General features: G+C 37.8%; 2 long non-coding RNA genes across 5 annotated transcripts; both read right to left on the bottom strand.

The window, feature by feature from the left end:
• Nucleotides 1-65: 65 nt before the first annotated feature.
• LOC149044261 (uncharacterized) lies at nucleotides 66-14808 on the bottom strand. Of its 4 annotated transcripts, none has more exons than XR_016187599.1 (6): nucleotides 14287-14808; nucleotides 12859-13281; nucleotides 12074-12176; nucleotides 11544-11648; nucleotides 10483-10584; nucleotides 66-1891 (listed from the first exon to the last, which is right to left on the bottom strand). It is a non-coding gene; the product is annotated as an uncharacterized LOC149044261 (long non-coding RNA). The 4 variants fall into 4 exon arrangements; XR_016187601.1 differs by having other exon boundaries at nucleotides 14287-14423; XR_016187600.1 differs by lacking the exon at nucleotides 10483-10584.
• A 5638-nt stretch (nucleotides 14809-20446) lies between these two features.
• On the bottom strand, nucleotides 20447-20913 carry LOC149044260 (uncharacterized). Its single transcript, XR_016187721.1, has 2 exons — nucleotides 20802-20913; nucleotides 20447-20643 (listed from the first exon to the last, which is right to left on the bottom strand). It is a non-coding gene; the product is annotated as an uncharacterized LOC149044260 (long non-coding RNA).
• Nucleotides 20914-21448: the final 535 nt, after the last annotated feature.

Raw genomic sequence — 21448 nt, 5'->3', positions numbered from 1 at the left:
GGAATGGGTAGGAGTGATATATTTCAATGAGATATATCAGGGAGTAGATGAAAATGAACCGAAAATTTAGTAACTGTTTGGCCACCTTTTATTCAGATAACCTTGTTTATTTTCATTGATCCATAAATAAATTTATTTGCCCCCAAATAAAAAAGTTATGCCTCGTACCTTCCCTAGATTGCGATATATCTTTGACTAAGATACTAAGTCGAATTTGTCTGGTTTCTATTTATTACAGCTCTATTCAAACAAAGCTCGCCTGTTGACGTAGCAATCGCCGAAATATCGACATAGGTATAATTTTACACTTCTACACAATTTCAACAGTTTGTTTCTTAGAACTTGTTGCTGTTTTCGATTTAATTTATGTAAGGTATATAGTATGGTGACGTAAATTTTCAAATAATATAACACTTGACGAGTTGCCTCCAAAAGATATACAAAAAAGAAACCCTTAGATTGTTAATTCTCACAAAAAATCATGGATGGAAAATAAGTATTATTCTTATCTATTGAAAAAATGCCATGCTAATTAATTAGAATAAGCAGCCTAAATATAGAATTGAGCAGTGCAATGATTCGTATGATAATCTAAGCAATTTTTGAAAATAGAAGAGAGATGGTAAATTTTGAGCTCGGAAAAGAAATGGAGAAATATGTTTATTCGTCTTGTCACGAGCGTGGGACAAAGAAAAATTAAGTCCCCATGACGAATCGAACCTCAGACCTTCGGATTCTGCGCTCCGATGCTCTACCTTTGAGCCACAGAAACTCTATGGTGAACGTCGTCTATTACGAAGTTCAAATGACACGCGTCCTGCATAGTGTTAGGATTAGCAATGTCGATAGCGTTATCTTTTTAAATAGATTCACAAACATGACCCTATGTCCCCTCATGGGGACTCGGAATTTTCTCTCTGTCCTACGCTCGTGACAAGACGAAAAAACATCTTTCTCTACACAATTCTTGTTCACGTCTAATAATCTTAAGTTGTGAAGGCCCTTTCGAAATTATCATGGCATTAATTCAGTATTAAAGTTAGATGTATGCCGTTCTCCACCTGAAATTTTCAGAACTATGAGGTCTTTACCTCCTTCATTTTCTAAAGCACAAAGTAAATAGTTGGCTGGTTACTTGATTGAGCAAGAGACCGTTTAACGGTTTAATAACGTAAGAGAATTTCTGATAATTTTTCAAGTGAGTCCTCCTTGTATCCCTATTAAAGTTGTACACTAGAGACAAAGCCGTTAAGTACGCCTTTTTTATTCCGCAAAAGTGACGACTTAGGTACGGGTTAAAATTTTAAAGAAAAAAGCCCTTTTTGGTACTAAAGTGTGACCGTCTTAAAGCTGTAAGCAGACCCTTGATTGATATTTAAATTTTAAAATTGAATTCAGCAGTGTGGGAAGCAAATGAAAGTATTTACGAGGAAAATCATATGAAAAAACTAGAGGAATCTCCATAGTTCAATAACTGTTCTAATCTCGTACTCAGATCCTACCGTATTATGAAATGTTGGATCCTTACCACCGCTTGGCTATGAAAGGTCTGGGAACGAGACTGTAAATGTTAAATAATGTTGGCCGCGACGACCATTGATTACATGGCTTTCTTGATATGTACAGAAGTTATACATATAATTAATATATTTGGACTTGTTCAATCATTCTTGCTATTTATTCGTTGATGATATCGTCTATCAGCCATTAGAGTATTTATCCTTCCCTTTGAATAGGTATTTAAAGAACAATTCTTTTGAAAAACTAACAACGCAATTTAATAGATAGATATAGCAAATTATTTATGGTAAAACTTTATAACTAATGCCCACTCTATAGATTCACTTCCACTTTTAAATCGTTCCCGCTTCTCAGACGGACCTTTCCTCGGCTGAAATGAAACGAAAAAAAAGTTTGGTTATAACTATTTTCTTGTGATAAGAAAAATATTAAGAATTGCTGTTGAATAGTTCGATGAGTTTGTACTGTAAATTCCCTCAGAAATCGCATAAAAATGGACTGCAGCGTATGCTTTCCTCTATTCGGTTATTCATGATCACATGGTGAAGGTGTCCTCCCGGCTGTCTTTCAGCGTTAGTGCGAATCAGAAAAAGGTATCAGGTATAAAAAAAAAAAAGTTTGGAAAATCTCTCAATCCTCGGATGCACAAGCTAACTGATGTCCCGTCGGGGAATAAAGGGGTTTGGATGGAAAATATATTCATTTCTGTTTGCTTCAGAAGTTTGAAAATATATTTTCGTCAATTAAGATGTGTGTCTTTGTGACGTTTGATAGTGAGGAACTCAAGGATATGAGAGTGTAGCTAATCTCTTTTACCTGTTTCTGGACAATATAGGCGTCGACGACTTTCTTTGCCGTGTATCATTCACTGGCATTTTTCAAACGTCTAAATAGTCCAGCTTTTGGTGAAAAATTCGACTTCCACATTTTATTTTCGTGATCCTCAAAGTCAACTTAATCAGACGGTGCATTGTCTTCATGGGTCAATGATTCTAACATTAATTCATCTAAGTTTTGTTAACAAAGATGAAGGAACAGGAGTATCAAATGAATTACACTATCTGGTGTACGATAACGCTAACGCTAACGATATGTATTGCTTACACATTTTTGCCATACGTCTTTAAGCTAGCTTTGAGGCGGTTCACTCGCAGAGGAAGGGCTGCCGCGGTGGAAAACGACGATCATAGCAATGTCATAGAAGGTAAATCTTTGTTAAAGCAGTGTTTCAGTTTTAAGCATGCGAGGATGAAAGTCTGAATACCTCAAAGAGCCTCCAGGTAGGTTTAAATATGAGTCTCCACCAAACTAGTGGGTTCTGTACGATTGCAGAAACGAATTTCTTTCAATTGAAGGCGTCTAGAGCAATTGCAGTATATTTTGTATGGATAGAATGACGGACTGCTGAACTTCATCGCACTGAATTAAAACTTAAGCATTATGTTGCCTAAATGTTTCAAAGTCGCCAAAATAATGATTTCTAAAGAAACATGGTTCATCCTATGGATCAAGGCTTTTTTATTCGACTGTTTAGTCGAATGAAAATGGAAATTATTGCTTGTAAACAATGTTCGGTTTAATGCGTTTTGATATAACTAATCGTTCCTTGTTCCGGCTCACCATAATAAATTTATATCTTTTACCATACCTGCCATGATTTGTCACAAAAGAGCATATTCAAAGCTAGGAGCATCGCTAGAAATTGATATCTCTACCAAACTTTCTAGAAATTGATGTCTCCACCAAACTTTCCCCATTAAAAGAAGCTATCGAGCATACAGTGATTTTCTTTGTCTATTTCAGTAGTGTAACGTTAAAAAAAGTAGGTTTAGTCGTGATATGAAGGAGCACAAGCATCCACGACCAATCGTGCGATTTATTCCATCGGAGCTCCGTTCATTAAACTGTTGACAAGCTGCACATAACCAGTGTGTAATCGTTTCTAAGGACGCGCACAATGGAATGCCGGGAAATAGTAACACCTAATAGAAACTGCTTCATTTTTAAAATTTCTATTGTCTGCTTGCATTTTGCGGAGGTAAGCTCCAAACGTTCTCAGAAAAGTTTCTGTAGAACTTCCTCTTCGATATATCCCACTCAAAGTTGCGGTAAGAGATGTGAATTATGTATCGTGATTCCACTCGTGTAAGATCACAACATTGGAGTTTTATTACATGCTTAATTCAAATTCGCAAACTTGATTCCTCAAAGATATTCACACCTTTTTCTTTTTTTTCATAATTTGTCGCCTCTAAAGCGACTAGTCTTTAAATGTGCATTTGATGCTGGATTTTTTTCTGGTAAATTCAATATGGCCAGCGCTGCAATGAAAGCGTGGGCATCATGGCTTTTAATATCTTGTTCAATATTTTGCTAAAAAAATTACATCAGCTTGTCTTTGTGCAGTAAACTACTGTTTGAGATTGAAATTAGCGTTAACGTTCTATCTTAATGTGATTTTACCGGAACAAATACTTTCAATGTACTTCTGGACTCCAGAGTGCATCAGTATGAGCCGATTAGAAGTAAAACTCGAACGTCTCTAAACAACGTCACGTGGCAACGAAATTTTCCATGTTGTCTTTAAACACCAGCTTTTGTCCAATATTTTATTTTTTCAGCCGATTTATTTAAAAATTTTATGCCTCTGTGCTTTTTTCTTCCTAATGCCTGGTGGGCACGGAACAGAGTTCGTGGATGTCATATGTGTCTTGCTAAACATATAATTGTTGAACAAGATAGGTCGCTCAGTTAATACTATGCGCCCAAAAATTTACATCATTGTATTTATCAAATCAATCAATTAAGTAACCAAAGCAACACTGAATAATTAACTTCGCAACATTTCTGTCACCCTAAACTTGAGCATGTGCTATGAATTTTATCTGAAAGGTCATGTAAATAATCAGTGTTTTAGATCATTTTAACGCAATTGACACCATAATTAGTAATAATATCAATTTCCATGATTCAGACTCTCCAAACACATCGTCGTTAATCAAGTTGTTATGTCACAACAGTATAGAGGCCACGTGGAGCCCAACAACAGCATGCTTAGAATATTAGAGAATTTTGCCGGTCATTTCCTTTACTTCTATAGCTGTTCCACTGTAACGCTCACAAGAAAGACATTTTATATCTGTTGAAGTGCTGGTTAGAAGAGAAATTTGAATTGTCCTAAAATGACTTAAATTTACCTATATTTCTAGCGTTTTTTCGATCATATTCTGCTGTTTACAGATATTGTTTATACATAATTTTTTATAGGTTTATTTTGAGTTCTGTCTCTCAAAATGTTTTATACAACACCATATTTTTCCTTGATGTCAATCATGATTGTTTGATAATATAAAACATACAAATAAACACGTCACGATTAAGCAGTAGACCGTACTTTCTATCACTTTAAGGCATAATAACACACGCAGATTGTTGGGAGAATACGAGAAAAGTTTGGGTTATTACGCCGGTAAACCGATAGAAAGTGTGATCCATAGCTTTCATAGAATAAACTTCAAATGTCTACGTGTTTAACGATGCAATAAATGATAGGTTTTTTTGATCAATCAGGGCGTTCGTACAATCTCAGTTATTTTATATTGTTTAATGAGTGGTGACATGAGCAAAGAAAAGAAGCGCGCACTTGTCCAAGAAAGAATGCGTCACAACAACTAGTTCTCAAACTGAGAAGGTACGTACACAGTTTTCATCTCATCTAGTAAAGTATTGAAAACTAGCGCAGTGGGCTATTTTTAAAGTTCATTTCGTGATGTGATTATGGGTTCATGAGTCAAGTTAACAAAAAATTGCCGAAGGTAGACGGTATTGCCAAAATATGCTTAAACATTTTAGTGCTCGAATCACCATGTAGCATACTTCACTAATTTAATTGGACGAAACAGACTAAGTTGCAGTAAAATGCCACCAAGGAACATGGTTGACTTGAAAAGAAAGTGGGCTGAAAAGTGGACTGAAAGCTAAAAGTTACGCTCGACTGACTTTCTCATGGGCTCCTGCATATAATTAGTCATTTAGTTTCCCTGAGAATGACAGTACTTCTTTTGACGTGAATTAATTTTAAATACATTTTTTTGTGGGCTTACAGCTGCTTAAGGATGCTTTTGAAAACATTACGTTTGTTGGTGGACAATGAAACGAATTAATGCAAACAGCTATTGCATTCCATTCTATCTCACATTTCACCCTCACAGCCACGCAGATAAATCTACTTTTCTTAGAAATTTAAATTACTCCAAAAAGATTAGATACTGGTACTATCTTTTCGCAACTTCCACTTACTTTTTTTCCAACGTGAGAAAAACCTAGGTAAATTTTTAGTCAGAAGTTCATTTCAAACCAGTGACCAACCTGAAAGTTTTGAATGCGCTTGCGCACGACGCAAAAGTAACGTAGAGAAAAAGTCGGAACTCAAGAGATCCACGAAGATCACTGATCACTGATCACTTTACGTGCACCTCTGCCAATGACATTTATTGCATAACTTGCACTTATTGCAAAAAGTTATACATTCGTGGAACAGGAAGACGACTGGGTGACCGATTCCGAGAACACCTTCGAATTCGCGACGTAGAAAAAAACGACAAAGACGCATCCCAACCAGTCAGTAGACACTTGAATATCCGTAATCACTCTAAGAAGCATATGGCAGTTTGCTGCCTTTCTTTACGTCTAGGCAGTTCGGAAAGCTGCACTCGTGTCCACTGAGCCACAGAGACTCTACAGTAAGCGAGGTCTATTACGAAGTTTAGACTTCATAATAAAGTCTCTGTGGCTCAGTGGTGGAGCACGGAGTCCGGAATCCAAAGGTCTAAGGTTCGATTCCTCATGGGAATTTTTTTCAGAATTTTCTCTTTGTCCCACGCTCGTTACCATAAAAAACATTTACATTTTTGTACGTGTGTATGTATGTTATACCAAATAGTGCTTGAAGAACTTTGTCGTCCTTTTATACAAGACACATTGCCGAATTGCAGTCAGATAATCTCTTCGAATAAAAGTGATTCATGGTTAAAACCATTTTCTGAAATTTAAGTCAACAGCAGTTGTTCTGGATTTTGTTCTGTGTTCCGTTCTAAGTGATACGTTTTTCTTAACCCTTTTACTTGGTGTACTGGTACAAACTTAACAAACATATCCGGACGTTATTCAGTTGGTCTAATCATAATACGTAAATTATTCTTAGGCTGATCTTCTTATTATTATACATTTTATTTTCCTCTATTGGTAGTTTGTTGTATGCACTTTTTTTTCGGTTACTCGTGATCAGGTGGGGAACGTGACCATCTGCGTTTCAGTATTAGCCTGAATAAAGTAAGTTTATAGATGTAGAAAAAAATACACTGATTTGTAAAATCGTTTAATCCTTGGACGCACAAGTACCCCCACCGAGACATAAAAAAGGTTGCGTAGAAACTCTTTTTATTTTCATACTGCTTCAGTATTTTAAAAATATTTTCCGTCGAAAAAAATTTTCCTTAGCCCTATTTCCTGACCGTTCGGCTCACCATAATAATTTCATAACTTTTACTATAGTAGCCATGATTTGTTACAAAAGAACATAATCGAAGCTGGTAACGCTGCTAGAAATAAAAAGAAGCTATCGAGTATAGAGTGGTTTTCCTTGTCTACTACAGTAATGTAGCGTGAAAAAAAAACAAAAAAAGGTTTAGTCGTGATATGAAGGAGCACAAACATCCACGATCAATCGCGTTATTTCTTCCACCGGAACTCTGTTCAGAAAACTGCCGAGAAGCTGCACATGACTATCGTGTAATCGTTCCTAGGGAAACAGCGGCAAAATGAGTGTGCGTGCTTGTAATGCGCGCAAAGGAATGGGAACGACAATATTTGTATAGTAACACTCTGGTGTCAAATTGCGACTTTTCTAAAATTCCATTGTCTGCTTTCATTTTGCGGAGATAAGCTCAAACCGTTTTCAGAAAAGTTTCCGTCAAACCTTTCCCGTGATACGTCTCACTCAACTAAAATTGCGGAAACAGGGGTGAATTATGTGTCGTGATTCCACCCGAGTAAGGTCACAACATTGGAGTTCTACCCATACTCTAACAAACTTAATTCCTCTAAGATATTCAAACCTTGTTTTTTTTCATAATTTGTCGCCTCTAAATCGACTAGTCTATAAATGTGCATGTGATGTTGCATTTTTTCTAGTAGATTCAGTATGGCCAGCGCTGTAATGAAAGCGTGAGCATCATGGCTTTCAATATCCTGTTGTTCAATATCTTGCTGAAAAAATTACACAAATTTGTCAGTCTTTGTGTAGTAAACTGCTATTTGAGATTGAAATTAGCTACGTTCTATCCTTAAGTGATTTTACCGGAACAAATAGTTTCAGTGAACTTCAGAGTATATCTGTATGAGCCGCTTAGAAGTAAAGTTCGAAAGTTTCCATAATTCAGACTCCTCAAAACACATTATCGTTAATCAAGTTGTCATGCGATGTGTTCATGTCAGTCACTCGGTCCATTAATCGATTGATTTGCAAATTGTCGTTTATGAAGAAGCCTTCGTTGGGCGAAGTCTCTAATCCCCTCTCTTACCCTACCTGGTTAGCCATGGGCAATTGTTTCATGAATACTTCCAAAATAAAACAAAAATCATCATGCTTATTTGAAAAGTACCCCCTAAAATCGCATACAAGTAGGCTTGCAAAAATTATATTTTATTTCCTGTGTTGTTATCTGATATGCTTGTCATAACTTTCTTAGACAAATTTCCACTACAGTGTACCGAGGATGACTGAATCAAGACTGGCGTACAAGGAAAACATATATCTATTCAATGACTGCAGTCAAGCCCATAGCTAGAAATTAGAAGAACTAGAAAACAAGACAACCTTCAAACAGCAGCATAGAGGCCACGTGGAGCCTGACAGCATCGTGCTTCCTTAGAATATTAGAGATTTATGTCAGTCATTTGCCTTAGTTTCTACAGCTGTTCCGCTGTACCGCTCACGAGGAAGACATTTTATTCCTGTTAAAGTGCCGGGTAGAAAATAAAGTTGAATTGTCATAGGATGAATTAAATTTGCTTATATTGCTAGGGTTTCTTCGATCATATTCTACAGTCTACAGATTGTGTTTATAAGTAATTATTTATACGTTTAGTTTGAGTTTTGTCTCTCGAAATGTTTTATATAACACCATATTTTTCTTTCATGTTAATGCTGATTGTTTGATGGTATAAAACATACCGATAAACACGTCACAATTAAGCAATAGACTATACTTTCTATCGTCAAGGCTAACTCAGACAAACCCTTCTTTACACAGGTAATGGTTTTGAACTTTTAAGGACCGGAAACTGTGATGATTAGATAATCCAAAGAACATCGCTTTCAACTGATGGTCTCCCTGCTCCGTCTACATGCTTCGGCACAATGCAACTATTTAACGTTGTTTTAGATAAACGTGAAGCCTAGCTTCTACCCTGTTATAGTCAATTTTGGCAAGAGGTTTGTCTTCGGAAAAGCTAAAAATGCCGTTCCAAAACCTTCGCATTGTCAAGCTCGGCTATTCTTGACCGACATCTCTGCAATTCCCCATGATTATTCGACCAGAGGTATTTCCCGCCTAAAGTGTACGGTCGAGAGCGATTTGATTTAACAGGATTATTGTCGAAAACGTGAAAAGGCTGTACCACGCTTCCTAATTAAGTCACGGATTATTCACTTGATTTAACGATTCTATTTCAACGCTTTGGTTAACTCCCACTCACAACTCTCGACTTATTCGAAAAAACACGCACTGAACGTCCGCTGTAAGCAAGTGGAACAATGCCATATAAGGGGCGATAAAATACGTGCCGCATACATGCTGTTTGTTAAACGAAATCACTTATAAATGTCAATCAAATTAAAAATAATTGACGTATCGTACAGTTTCCAACATTACATCCTCACGAATGCATCTGCAGGAAATTCTCGCTGACTAATTAGTCCGGCACAGAGACCAAATGAGCGTACAACATGTTTGGTGACGTGGTACTGAACGAACAGCTTTTGTTGGCGCGGCTGAGAACTGCTGGGGGGACAGAACGTGTTGCAGTCATCGGGGAATCGACGAAAGACTTCGTTCTTTGCAAAAGCATTGGGCTTGATTCCACATTAACTTTTCGTTAGCACATATGGTCGAGATTGTATTCCGTAACTCTAGAAAGCTCAGCCGATCGATGGAAGACTTTGGCCTCCATGATAGGATCGCGCCAGGTGATTCCGGTCTAAGATTTGTTGTGTTTTTGTAATTGAAATTCGCGCTTAGATGAAGTATTAATTATCAGATGAGCCTTTAAGTTAAAATCAAAAGGTTTAACTAACCGCATAGACACCTACCGACTGCAAGCGTTAAAGTAATTCTCTACATTGATGACAGAAATGCTAGCGCCTCTATAGAATGCAGGCTGCGAATTCTTTTCGGGGCCAAAGCTCCTCATGAGATACCGTGCTGCTAACAACTGAGCTACGAAGCCACACGTTGGATGTGAGGCAAAATATGAAGGGTTATTCTTTCCCATGGAGGCATCTGATTCAATTTGTGATGAAATAACAATTGCTGTAAATGATTCCTACCCCAATATTTCAAACTTATTTTATTATTATTCTCCTCAAGCGCTGATATTATTAGGGTTTAGTGTAAATATACGTTCGATCGCACACGCTACAATCTGATTGGCTTAGTTACTCACTATTTATTCCGTGACAGATAGAAAGGAATGTAAACAGCACAGGGGATGGCCCATTTGTATTAATATTCAATAAAAACACGAGCCTACCTTTCCTCCAAGTCTTGAATGACTTTTAGATTAAATTAAACTATTGGATTTTTCGCTCTCAGTTTCATGCGTGATAGTTGACTAAGCTTTGCCCTCAAAATCCAACAGAAGCCCGTACTCCAATTGTTAGTTAGTTAGCGCAGTACGCACCTTGCTGCTTTGTTTCTCTTTGTTGTGCTACCAAATCGTCCAACCTGTGCCTCATGTTTCCAAAATCAATTTTGATTTGATCAAGGTAACTTTTGACGTCCCCTAAGGATGAACATTTCAATATTATTAGCGGAATAGAAGCCTCAACTGATAGCCACTCCATTCAAAATAGATCGCGTATGAAAAACAGTAAACTTTTCAAAAATAACTTAATGTCATTGCTAATGAGCGACACTCATTCCCAGCTCTGCTGTGCAACATGTCAAATGATTTTGGCAGAGGTTTAGATAACTATTTCCATAATCGGGTGACGATGGTCTTATAGGCGGCTGTGCCCGGAAAAGAGCTGTAAGGCAAAACCCAAACACGACAGCCTCGCCGGTTACACGAAGGGCGATGAGAGGTCTTGTTGCAAATCCTTCTGAAGAGCACCTTTTTGCACGCAAAAGACACAAGTCTACTTTCAATGAAAATTAAGCATTATTCATTGCCCATCTTTAGACTTTTCTTTCAAGTTTTTGTCTAAACTGTGTATTGAAAACAAACAGTACCTCTTTACTGTATTGTCCGTAATTTCCGTGCGATTGTATGCCAAATTGTGTCAGTATATTTGGCTAATTCATTATTTGCAGTTTGAGCCACGTTAGTTTACAAACTTTCAGTCGGTTATTTAAACGAGGTCTAACCCAAACAACGGTTTTACACAATGAGCCTTAGGCATTCCCTAGAAGAGGGTTGACTTAAGTAAATAAATGTCCTTCCGCAGTTAGCTTTAGGCTCTCTTGACACTTTTCACAAAAATGACTTTTCAGACAAAAGGTTCGGCTAAATTGAAGATAGTTTAGGATGTGGTTTTGTTAAACAACGGCCAAACTTTGTGTAAATGACCGGGCCTTTATGTTTCGTTCTACGAGGTTATATAGGTTTAATCTGTTTTCACGTTGTTCACTCAAAAACTGCAACATTCTTACGGTGAACACCCTCTTAATATTAACTCTCCCGAAGCTCCGCATTTCAATAGATGAATCGCCCTTGAATTCATAGCTGCTGTAGGTACTAACCTTGATGCTGTGTTTCCTCTTGTCGGGCCATCATTAAACTTGACAATTTGTCTTGTATGTTTCCAATTTCACTTCTCATCTGATCAATGTCAGTTGTCATTTTTTCTAAATTTCAAAACACATATTTGTCTGAAATAAGTCCAGGTTTCTTTTTCCCTTTACTTTAAAAGAAATAGCTGAAACAAGTTTTTTATTCGTATGTCATGCGTATATGAAACAACCAACAATGGAAACCAAAAATCCTTCATTCATTCCTTTAAATTTATTTGGGAGTATTAGTACCATTAATACTACTTTTTTCGTTTTTACTGTTTCTTGCTGTTGTTTTTCTTTTTTTTAGGGGGGGGGGGAGGGGGGTTGTACATTTTCATCAACCATTAAAATAATCAAACCGCATACAGCAATATGCACCTCACTGCGCTTTGACAGTTGATAGGTTAGAACATTTTAAAGCGCCTCCCATACTCCTTAATTTTAAAAGGTTAATTTTAATTGTAAAAGTGACGTAATAAATGGTATTAAGAATTCACCCTGATCTTGTGCTTCATGTTGTCGTTGTCATTAAAGTGTCCAGCTTATCACGCAGATTTCCAACTTCAGTTCTCATCCAGTCAAAGTCATTCGTCACTTTATCTGAGGGTAACAACATTTTTACGGTTTCGTAAGTTAGAACTTCCCTTAGAGATTGGGTCTAAATCCTCTTTGAAAGGATTAAATGTCTTCTCAGGTACAAATAACGTCCAAACAAGCGTTAAAAGCTAACAAAGATATGCTAAAGATTGATAAATCTCATGCAAAAACATAATTTATATTTTGATCAGAGATTAAGCGAGAGAGATGGAGTTTCATCCTAAACTTACCTCGATCCTTTGTTTCCTGTTGTCGAGCCATCATCGTATCCAGCAGTGGAGTGCGGAATCCGATGGTCTGAGGTTCGATTCCTCATGGGGAATCAGAACATTTCTTTCTCCAGACAAAATTTTTCTCTTTATCTAAACCTGTTTTTGAGAATCTGTGATTTAACCAAGCGATAAATCCCTCTAGAGATTTTTTTTCTTAATCCTCAGAACCTGTCTGTTTACCATTGTATCGTGATTGGTTCTATTTTTGCTTCTGATCAGATTACGATTTGCTCGAGTATTCTTGGCCAATGTGGATTATGGCCACTATAGATTACCAGTGGGTAACATTAAAAAGTCGTAACTGAAACATAACTACACCAATAAAAACCTACATGCCCGAGGCTGATTTTGTCATTCCCCCCGACATCTTTTGCTTGGTTAAGGTTACATTCTTAGGTACGAATTATTTGCACCTTCAATTTCTTGGAGCTTTTCTTTAACATTGTCTTCATCTTCCTTCCACTGTTTCAGCAGCTTCCTGTAGTGTTCTTCAGTATCAGGGTCCATACACTCAATCTTAAGCTTACTGATAGCAGATCCATAACCCGCTCCTGCCATTCCTACTATGGCATTGCTAATGTCCAGCCAGTAGTTGTTGAATGCAACATCGTCCACAGAGGCTTAGCTGGCATGGCCATACACAGTATTACGGTAGTATTTCAGCCTGGCGATGTTGGCCTGCTTACTCAAATCTGTAGACCGGGGAAGTCTGTCCCATCCAGTGCTGGGAGGAGCTATCCCACAGATGTTCCTCAGTAAAACCATCAGTAGTGTGATATCAAACCCTGCCGATGAAACAGATGATGGAATAGCTGGATAGAGTTTCCCCCATTGCGCTGCATTCAAGACCCAGGAACATGAGTTAAACATAATCCAAAAGTTATCAAATAAATGTCTTTTAGGTGGTTTAAACTAGTTTCTCTAACTTATGAGAAATAAAAATTGAAAATTTTGAGCAGATTTTGTTGACAGTAAATATGAAAATAATACATGAAAAAAACATTAAAGGATGCACAAGAAAAGGAACTGGAAAATGAAAGACATTCATTGTAAAAGAAAAAACATTCCCGAGTATCTAAGTGCATCAAAGATATTGTACAACTGCAAGTTCAATTTGTTTCAATTTTGCAGTGTTTGAATTTAACCATTATCTCATCAGGCTTGATATAAGAATCTTCAGTCTCTAGAATATTGAGGAGAGCTTTTTTGTTTCTTTTTTGAATAATTTCATTTAAGCCTTATGCACTTCTGAGGAACATTCAAGGCAATTTTCATGAAAACCAACAAATCTACATTACCTAATAATGTAGACTGAGGTAACTTGTGTAAAAACAAACCTCTAGTTTTTGACCTCCAAAGAAATTAACAGTTTTCTTGCCTCCTTTTCAAAAGCATGTGTCAATGTGGTCATGCCACTGACCATTATGAAACACAACATGGAACCCCCTGACCAGCCTCCTGACAAAACTGATGAAAATCTTCCGTCTAGTTTTTAAATGCATTTTGGTTTTATGGTCACAATTTTAGGTGTTAGAGGATTGGACTCCAGTGTTAATATTATGCGATTTATTAATAAGAACACGTTGGTTATATGTGTAAATACATGCTGCCACACAAATGTTATGCTGCCTCACAAATGTTTTTTTTCTTTCTTTCTTTTTTTCAGATTCGTTTGAATCTCGTTCAGCTGTACAAATATTATATGCAAAGAACTGGGAAGCTGTGACAACGATTATTGACGGTGTGCGTTTCTTTATGTGCGATATGGCCCCAAAAAGCGATAGTCGTTAATGTTCCCACATAAATATTTTACAAGTATTTGTTAAAATCGTTTCACTTACCCTCAGCTTTGAGCTTCTCTCCTGATATAGACACAATCTATCACTCAACGCTTGAAACTGATTCGACCAGCAGTTGTTGGAAAAAACTGATATGACTTCAACTCAATCAAATAAAACCGCTCGCTTTTGATTCTTGATCAAATACCTCAGGTTGAAGGTTGTTCTTCAAATGGTCTGTCTTGTACTCGTGCTTCTGGCCCCAAAACTCATTTTGTACATGTCATTTATTGAGTTACTCGCTACGAATTTTAAAGACGCTACATTTATTGTGCATCTTGCGATCCAGTACCTCAGGTTGAAGGTTGTTCTTCAAATGGTCTGTCTTGTACTCGTGCTTCTGGCCCCAAAACTCATTTTGTACATGTCATTAAGTGAGTTACTCGCTACGAGTCTTAAAGACGCTACATTTATTGTGCATCTTGCGATCCAGTACCTCAGGTTGAAGGTTGTTCTTCAAATGGTCTGTCTTGTACTCGTGCTTCTGGCCCCAAAACTCATTTTGTACATGTCATTTATTGAGTTACTCGCTACGAATTTTAAAGACGCTACATTTATTGTGCATCTTGCGATCCAGTACCTCAGGTTGAAGGTTGTTCTTCAAATGGTCTGTCTTGTACTCGTGCTTCTGGCCCCAAAACTCATTTTGTACATGTCATTTATTGAGTTACTCGCTACGAATTTTAAAGACGCTACATTTATTGTGCATCTTGCGATCCAGTACCTTAGGTTGAAGGTTGTTCTTCAAATGGTCTATCTTGTACTCGTGCTTCTGGCCCCAAAACTCATTTTGTACATGTCATTTATTGAGTTACTCGCTACGAATTTTAAAGACGCTACATTTATTGTGCATCTTGCGATCCAGTACCTCAGGTTGAAGGTTGTTCTTCAAATGGTCTGTCTTGTACTCGTGCTTCTGGCCCCAAAACTCATTTTGTACATGTCATTTATTGAGTTACTCGATACGAATTTTAAAGACGCTACATTTATTGTGCATCTTGCGATCCAGTACCTCAGGTTGAAGGTTGTTCTTCAAATGGTCTGTCTTGTACTCGTGCTTCTGGCCCCAAAACTTATTTTGTACATGTCATTTATTGAGTTACTCGCTACGAATTTTAAAGACGCTACATTTATTGTGCATCTTGCGATCCAGTACCTCAGGTTGAAGGTTGTTCTTCAAATGGTCTGTCTTGTACTCGTGCTTCTGGCCCCAAAACTCATTTTGTACATGTCATTAAGTGAGTTACTCGCTACGAATTTTAAAGACGCTACATTTATTGTGCACCTTGCGATCCAGTATTCCTTTGCAATAATGCAATACCTTGAGAATTAAGGTGTCGACAGTCAGATCACCCGATCACAGACAATCATAAGTCAATCATCTTATACCAAAGAATCAAAAGCACTCATCCGGATGGCTGAGTCCAACACAACAATGAAATGTCTGTTGTAAAATGCAAATATTACGACAAAGTTCCAAAACACTGCAATCCCTAGGTCTTTCCCTGCCAAGATCTCATTGGTAATATTCCCTACTGTCTGTTGTAAGCGATAAATGTGAATCAATGTAGAGTACGTACGGCTCTGTCAATTCCCGGAGAAAGTCAGGTGTGCATTGGTCAGGCCCAAAACAGGGAGATAGAACGGAAGAATTGAAAGTAACAACTTCAGTTCTTGGTCAGTGACTCAATTTTATCTTTTATGTGATATACTAATTTTACGTGATCAACTACATACATGCCTGAATGTTCCCTTATTAATAAACTCAGTAAATTAAACTTACCTTCACAATGACCTTATCTTCGTTACTCAGTGTTTACTGTTTATCTTCGAAGAAGGACTGAATTTCTAAATAAAAAAAACAAGTTAACATGTACAGAGAACCTCATAATCAACCATCTTGTTGTTGATTAAGGTAATGAGCCGTTAGTCTGTTCACGCGAATTTAATTTCAGTGAAATATTCATCGTTCTACAAGTTCCATATTTTGATCTTAACTTGAGTGCAATGCTTTAATTATGTACGATGTATACCCATTTGAAGATAAAAAAGGAACAAAATACATGTTTCAAGAACCTCGACAAAGGACGCTGATGGACAAATTTCAATTTAAGGATGGAAGGTCTACCACTCGCAAGTGATGGAGCTTATGACGAAGACGATGCCAAATTCGTGCCATATTTTATTTACACTTTAAGCTAAAGCGTTCTTTAGCTACACTTCGTTTGCAATGCCTTAAGCACCGAAATCGCTCTGTAAAATTATGCAGCATTCATCGAACTAACTGAGAAGTAACATCAACTTTGACTCTAGCATTTTTGCCTTATACGTCGGAAAAAAAAAGACTACTTTCAAAATTGAGCTTTTGCCTACATTAAAATTTAGCTTACACATACCAATAAGCTTGCTTAGTTTAAAGAACCGGGAAGCTTCGACAACGATTATTGACGGTGTGCGTTTCTTTAGGTGCGATACATAAATGTCCCCACATAATTATCTAACGAGGGTTTGTTAAAATCATTTTGCTTACCCTCAGCTTTGAGCTTCTCTCCTGATATAGACACAATCTATCACTCAACGCTTGACATCGACTCGACCAGCAGCTGTCGGAAAAAAACTGATATGAATTCAACTCAATCATATAAGGTTGTTCTTCAAATCGTCTGTCTCGTACCCATACATCTGGCCCCAAAACTCATTTTGTACATGTCAACAAGTGAGTTGCTCTTTACGAATTTAAGAGACGCTAGATTTTTTTTCCGTCTTGCGATCCACTATTCCTATGCAATGCGGCAATGTCCCGAGAATTAGGGCGTCGTTTGTCAGATCATTCGATCACACAGTTAGACGTCAATCACCTTATATCAAAGAATCAAAAGCACCCATACGGATGACTGAGTCCAACAGAACAATGAAATGTCTGATGTAAAATGCAAATGTTACGAGAAAGTTCCAAAACACTGCAATCCCTAGGCCTTTCCCTGCCTAGATCTCATTGGTAATATTCCTTACTGCCTGTTTTGAGCGATAAATGTGAATCAATGTAGAGTACGTATGGGTCTTTCAATTCTCGAAAAGAGTCAGGCGTGCATTGGTTAGCCCCAAAACAGAGAGATAGAGCGGAAGAATTGAAAAAAATAACTGCAATGCTTTTTGAGTGACTCAATAACTGAGAAGTGACATCGACTTTGACACAAGCATTTTTGCGTTATACGAATACAAACAAAAAAAAAGACTACTTTAAAAATTGAGCTTTTGTCTACATTAAAATTTAGCTTACACATACTAATCAGCTTGCTCGGATTTTAAAGAGCTGGGAAGCTGTGACAACGATTATTGACGGTGTGCGTTTCTTTACGCGCAATTCGTAAATGTCCCCACATAGTTATTTTACGATGATTTGTTAAGAGCGTTCTTCTTACCTTTAGCTTTGAGCTTCTCTCCTGATATAGACACAATTTGTCACTCAACGCTTGAAGTCGATTCGACCAGCAGCTGTCGGAAAAACTGATATGAATTCAACTCAATCAAATAAAACCGCTTGGTTTCGATTCTCGATCAAATACCTCAAGTTGAGGGTTGTTCTTCAAATCGTCTGTCTCGTACCCGTGCTTCTGGTCCCAAAACTCATTTTGTACATGTTAACAAGTGAGTTGCTCTTTACGAATTTAAAAGACGCTGGATTTTTTTTCCGTCTTGCGATCCACTATTCCTATGCAATGCGGCAATGCCCCGAGAATTAGGGTGTCGTCTGTCAGATCACGCGATCACACGGCCATACGTCAATTAACTCATACCAAAGAATCAAAGGCACTCATCCGGATGGCTGAGTCCAACAGAACAATGAAATGGCTGTTGTAAAATGCAAATGTTACTACAAAGTTCCAAAACACTGCAATCCCTAAGCCTTTCCTTGCCTAGATCTCATTGGTAATATTCCTTACTGTCGGTTGTAAGCGATAAATGTAAATCAATGTAGAGTACGTACGGCTCTGTCAATTCTCGGGAAGAGTCAGGCGTGCATTGGTCAGCCCCAAAACGGGGAGATAGAACGGAAGAGTTAAAAGTAATAACTGGAATGCCTGTTGAGGGGTTCAATTTTATCTTCTAAGTGACTTACCGATCTTACGTGATTAACTACTTGCATGCATGAATGTTCCCCCATTTATAAACTCATTGGATTAAACTTACCTTCCCAATGACCTTTTCTTCGTTAGTCAATGTTCACTGTTTATCTTCGAAGAAAGAATGGATTTCTAAATGAAAACGTAACAAGTTAATATGCACAGAGAACCGTATGATCAAACTGTCAACCGCCATCTTGTTGTTGGTTGAGGTTGAGTCGTTAGTATGTTCACGCGAATTTAATTTCAGTGAAATAATTTTCGTTCTACTCGTTTGATATTTTGAATTATACTTGAGTGCATTGCTTGAATTCTGTAGGATATGTACTCGTTTGTAGACAAAAAAGGAACAAAACACATGTTTCAAGAACCTCGACAAAGGACGCCGATGGAAACATTTCAATTTAAGAGTGGAAGGTCTACCACTCGCAAGTGATGGAACTCATGACAAACACGATGCCTAGTTCGTGTCATATGTTGATTACACTTTAAGCTGAAGCGTCCATAAGCTACCCTTTGCTTGCAATGGTCTCAGTGTAGGGCTTTAAGCGCCGAAATTTCTAAGTAAAATTATGAAGCAAACATCGAATTAATTGAGAACTGACGTCAACTTCATTTTGCGTTTAAGGTGTGCTACGTTTAATTCCTTGATGGAAAATTCTCAGTAAAAAGTCTGTTACCTTTGATCGCGTTGTGGAATTACATTCCTCGAGCAATTTGCGCAAGTGATGCAAGTAATTGATCGTGTAGAATCTATTCGAGGGAGATCTGTCGAATGCGAGAGACACTGAACCCCATCGAAGGGGTTTACATAAAAACTTGTGGGCTGATATTGGGAAACTGATATCGGGAAATTCCTTTGCTGTCATTTATAGCTCCGCTACTAAGGTTAGATCAAATACGAGAACATGTAAAGAACATTTATTTGCTGAAGAAACTATTGTCACGTAAGACAGATAACTGTATGAACACTGGGCCCCGTTTGGTGGCAAAATACGCACGGATATTTGTCCGCAGACAGTATCTGTTCCAAAACACAGGTGAAAAACGATAAAAAACGCCATTGTATAGCATAATAGTCCTTATCATGCACAAAGACTCGCTAGAAAATACTACTAACTTTGATTTCGAGAGATGAAGATGGATTTAATTTCATTTGAAAAAAATATTTTTAGTTTTATTTAAGTATTTCCGCAATTGACTGCTCAACACAGGTGAAAAACAATACAAACAGGCCGATGGTGACCGCTTAATAGAGGTGAAGATTACAGTGATTTAGGAAAATGAAATTCAGGTCTTCGACAACCGACCGCTCAATACAGGGTGACCGCTTAATACGATGCTGCCCAATACAGGTTCGACTGCACAAGTAGGAACCTCACGATCAATATAATTCATAGCTCGACTCTAAATCTTGAGACAAACGATTAAACGATCATTTATCTACAAAACCACGATAAACAACAACATTTTTTATGACAATATCAACCAATTATCCAAACTCTTCCCCTCCCCTCCACCGGAAGTAAATTACGACCGGTCCCTAACGTCAAACCCCCCCCTCCCCCCTCCGGCTAAACTACGATTCCTAGGGTTTGTTAGCATGACGACAATATGTTATAAGTGGTATTCGTATCCTAGTTTCTACAACCTCAGGAAAAGAAAATCTCATCTTTATGGTGATAAATTTGTGGTTTCCTCGAACTCCTGCGCATGCGAGATGTCTGTGAAATGAACAGCTCAGCATTTTATTTTAATTTTCGGGTAATGCGACGACCAAAATGGGTTTCTAACAAGATGATTTTAATTCCAGAACAAAATACAGAGCGATGAATACGAAAAGTGAATTTTGGACCTCAGGCTTAATATCGTGGCAGATCGCTGAAGGAAACCTATTTTTCAAGCCAAAACTCAGTGGACGTCCATTTTTAGAGGGACTGTGAACTAATATAAGCAACAGCTCCTTGCAATAGAGAAGATGAACGTTATTGACTAAAGCTCTCTGTTCAATTGATGTAGAATTTTAAACCAACTCTCTGCAATGGAAATGACACTTTATTTACATTTCTTACAGTTCTGTACAGTGGCAAGATTTTTTCTTTTACCAGAAATAAGGATAACTTTCAGAAAGTTAGTTTCTACTCTGGTTTTATAATTTCCTTCTGTTTAAGACTATCCTCAAACTTATCGATCTCTACCATAGCTTCGATGGCTTCGTCATCTTCTTCACTGGACTCTATAAATACATAAAAAAATTTGGAAGAAATAGCATCAAGACTACACAGTAAAAGAAAAAAAAGCAAAACAAAAACAAGATAAAAAAAAACACAAAAACAGAAACAAAAACAACAACAACCCAAAAAAATGGAAAAACAAAGAGAGTTTCCCGCTTACAAGATGTTGAAGACATGTTCTTTAGGCTGACGATGTGAGATTGCTTCTTTCTGCTCAGGGGGAAATTAAAAGTAAAGCATCTATCATTATTTATCATGGGGGGGGGGGGGGAGAGAAAGAATGAAGGGGGGTCACATGGTTTTCAGGGTAACAGGGGGGAGCAACAGTCATAGCTAACAAGGTACGGGGGGGGGAGCTATAGAACATTTACCGCCAATGAAAGGGGTCATTAAAAAACTACAAAGCTTCTTTTTTTTGGGGGGGGGGGCCCACAAGGTTAATTTCAGTGTGATACAACAAAAATCCTCCTATTCCCTCCCCAGGCAATATATGCGTAGTGACTGGTCCCAAACATAGCAAAGCATGCATGGATGGCAGTACACAAAAAAAAAATCTTGTCCACTTTTGCCAGGTTGAATTGGAATTTAGAATGTTGGTATTTCGCTGAGAGAGGAAAACTAGAGGACCCAGAGAAAACCCCTTGGAGCAAGGACAAGAACCAACAATGAACTCAATCCACATGTGATGCCAGGTCCAAGATTTGAACCCAGTTCACAGTGGTGGGGGGGGGTTGGGGGGGGGTGGGAGGGGTTGGGAGGGAAGTACTCTCACCACTGCACCACCCTTGCTTCCACAATTGAAGCCTA

Source organism: Pocillopora damicornis, chromosome 6 (genome assembly GCF_964200805.1).
Source record: "Pocillopora damicornis chromosome 6, jaPocDami1.2, whole genome shotgun sequence".
NCBI classification, from domain to species: Eukaryota; Metazoa; Cnidaria; class Anthozoa; order Scleractinia; family Pocilloporidae; genus Pocillopora; species Pocillopora damicornis.
The sequence above is the reverse complement of the archived record's forward strand: the minus strand, read 5'-3'. Positions and strand labels throughout refer to the sequence as shown.